General features: G+C 40.1%; 1 long non-coding RNA gene across 1 annotated transcript; it reads right to left on the reverse strand.

Moving 5' to 3' along the window:
- Window positions 1–472: 472 nt before the first annotated feature.
- Window positions 473–2,667, reverse strand: LOC121381088. Its single transcript, XR_005959045.1, has 3 exons — window positions 2,550–2,667; window positions 1,634–1,712; window positions 473–605 (listed from the first exon to the last, which is right to left on the reverse strand). It is a non-coding gene; the product is annotated as an uncharacterized LOC121381088 (long non-coding RNA).
- Window positions 2,668–2,934: the final 267 nt, after the last annotated feature.

The raw sequence follows: 2,934 nt of genomic DNA on the forward strand, positions 1-2,934 counted from the left end.
TGCCCCGCCCATATCAAATAAAGAACCTATGAAATGCCGTCTAAATCGGTTTGAAGGCTTAAGACGTTTCTTCAGAAATAAGAGCGGGCTCAGCTTCGCTCCGGCCTTTCCTATGCCTCCTGACCTATATTTAGACTCCAGATTCAATCTTTAATGACGTCACACATATACACTTTGTATGACGTTGCCATGACATTACTATTGTTTCAGACTCTATTAGTCTCGAGTCTAGACTCTAAAAGTTTTATAAGCACCAGGCCTAACCCCCAAAATAGCTCGTCAAATCAGCATTATAGCATGGCATTTGATATACGGCAACCATAGCCGTACGGGCTCCCATTTTTGTAGAGGGTGTGTGTGTGTGTGTGGGGGGGGGGGGGGGGGGGGTGCAGGCTTATTTATCTTCGCCCGAATTATGACGGCAGTGAAAGAAGGTAACACATAACAAATGTTCAAAGATTATTTTCTTTATTTAAGAAGGATACAAATATAGAGTTTAGTAAGAAGAAGACTTTAATATTGTAGAAAAACAAATCTCTTAAAGCCGTCAACAGACGCGGCTGGTCATCTCAGAGAGTAGGTGACTTCATTAGTATTGCCTGGCTCTGCAAAATAAAATGCAATTGCAGATTCATTTGATAGTTATAATTACATTATTATCAATAAATCGAATTGGAACCAACTTGCATGTTGTAGACCTGTTAGACAGTACTAAATACCAGCGAAATATCAATACTGTGTACTATTTGAATCGTAGTAGGAGTAGGAGTAGGAGTAGTTGTAGAAGTAGTGGTAATACTAGCAGTAATACCATTAGAGAATACTCAACGAGTTACGAGGCAATACCGTTTATCTTGCACGAGTGATTTGATGTTGTCCTTCACGAGAGCGAGAGAGACAGAAAGACACACACACACACACACACACACACAGAGAGAGAGAGAGAGAGAGAGAGAGAGAGAGAGAGAGAGAGAGAGAGAGAGAGAGAGAGAGAGAGAGAGAGAGAGAGAGAGAGAGAGAGAGAGAGAGAGACAGACGGTATTACCGAGTTGGGTATTCTATTTATTACCCATTTTCAATATTTATCATTTTATGGAAGATTTTTTAACGATACTGTTGTTGAAAAGAAGTTTGCGTCATAGCTAAGACGTACATATTGCTGATGACGTAAGTTAGTTGTTGACATGACTGATACCATGGAAACTATTCGTACACACAATTAATGTTTATGACGTCAAATCGTATCTTGGGGAAGAAATGTGTTTTCCCTAGGGAAAGATCACTTTTCTTTCCCCACTTCTTTCTCTCTGCTCCTATTGGTAATAAGTAGGGATAGTTACAATAGTAGTGCTTTCAGTAATGGTTGTATGTGTAGTAGTAGTAGTAGTAGTAGTAGTAGTAGTAGTAGTGCTGTTACTGGTGGTATTGTAGTGGTAGTAGCAGTAGCAGCAGTAGTAGTAGTAGTAGTAGTAGTAGTAGTAGTAGTAGTAGTAGTAGTAGTAGTAGTAGTAACATCAGTAGTAGTGCTATTACTGGTGGTATTGTAGTGGTAGTTGAACTGCGTGCATGTTTATGGGTGTGTGGTTTTTTTTTATGTCACTCGGTATTACAAGAGAAAACCGTTTTCTTATACCTGAAAGTTCTTTACTTGAAGAACATTGCGAGGAGAGCGACAAGCATGGTCGAGATTGAAGCAACCATCATGGCCCCATCTGAAAGGAAAGGAAAGAAATGTTTGCTAAACAACATCTGAGCCCATTTTAGACTACGACTCCAAGTCAGGTACGGCGGAAGCAAGTAGACATGGGAGTTGGGTAGGTGGATGACTGAGATCGAGGGCGCAAAGCAGTTTCCAGGGCGTTCGGGGGGGGGGGGGGGTATGGGCGTTCGGGGAGGGGGTATGCTCCCCCGTAAAATGTTGAAAACTCGAGGTCCTAAAATGAAATTTCCTGAATTCTACAAGTAACATTTACTACCAATAATATTTTTTATTCAGAATTATTGGGGGCAGCTAGAGGTCCCCCGAGCCTGCTATTTAGCGTGTATGGATATTTTGACATTTGTGTGTGCGTGTGTGTGTGTGTGTGAGAGAGAGAGAGAGAGAGAGAGAGAGAGAGAGAGAGAGAGAGAGAGAGAGAGAGAGAGAGAGAGAGAGGCGAGAAAGAAAGTTATATATATATATATATATATATATATATATATATATATATATTTATCCTATAACTTACCCTTGATATCCATGCCATAAACCCATGTGATAATTTACTTTATTAACCCGGTTAATAATGGTATGTAAATTTGCAAGGTCTCTAGGTAATGTGTTGCTGTGGATGGGCCATTTACTTACAAGCCAACAAGACCCGTGTACCTGAGAGTAACGTTTTCAGAGAGACTGCACCACCGACGCCGATATGTGCATTGTATTATATTATATCTCATGTTCGCAAGTCAAGGTAGCCATTCCGTTATAGTATGTATATGGAACGGTACCTTGACTTGCGAAGATGATCACATCCCATGGCTACGCTAGTAGTTTGGAGTTTACCTACCGCTGTTACACAACATGTTCATATCGTTGATGGCCTCGACTCTGAGTGGTCCATAGACAGCATCATTGTTGCAATCGGCGAGGCTAATGCAAGATTTGTACTTGAGGTGTAAGCTGTAAAATAAAACCAATTATTGTGGGAATTTCGTACAAGGACACGATCTGATTAACAGTAAAGTCTCCAATGTAATGTTGTGTATACATATTATGGCGCTTGTATATATTCCACGTTATAGTCCAGGCAGTTATGCAAATTTGCATTTTTTTTTTGCTCAAGTCAGTAAAATGTATTTCTTTTTATTCTTAAGACTATCCAGAATTAGAAATCCATTGGTAGCATTTTTTTCAGTCATTTGATCATGGCGGCCATCTTGAAATTCAAAATG

The sequence above is a fragment of the Gigantopelta aegis genome, chromosome 9 (assembly GCF_016097555.1).
Source record: "Gigantopelta aegis isolate Gae_Host chromosome 9, Gae_host_genome, whole genome shotgun sequence".
NCBI classification, from domain to species: domain Eukaryota; kingdom Metazoa; phylum Mollusca; class Gastropoda; order Neomphalida; family Peltospiridae; genus Gigantopelta; species Gigantopelta aegis.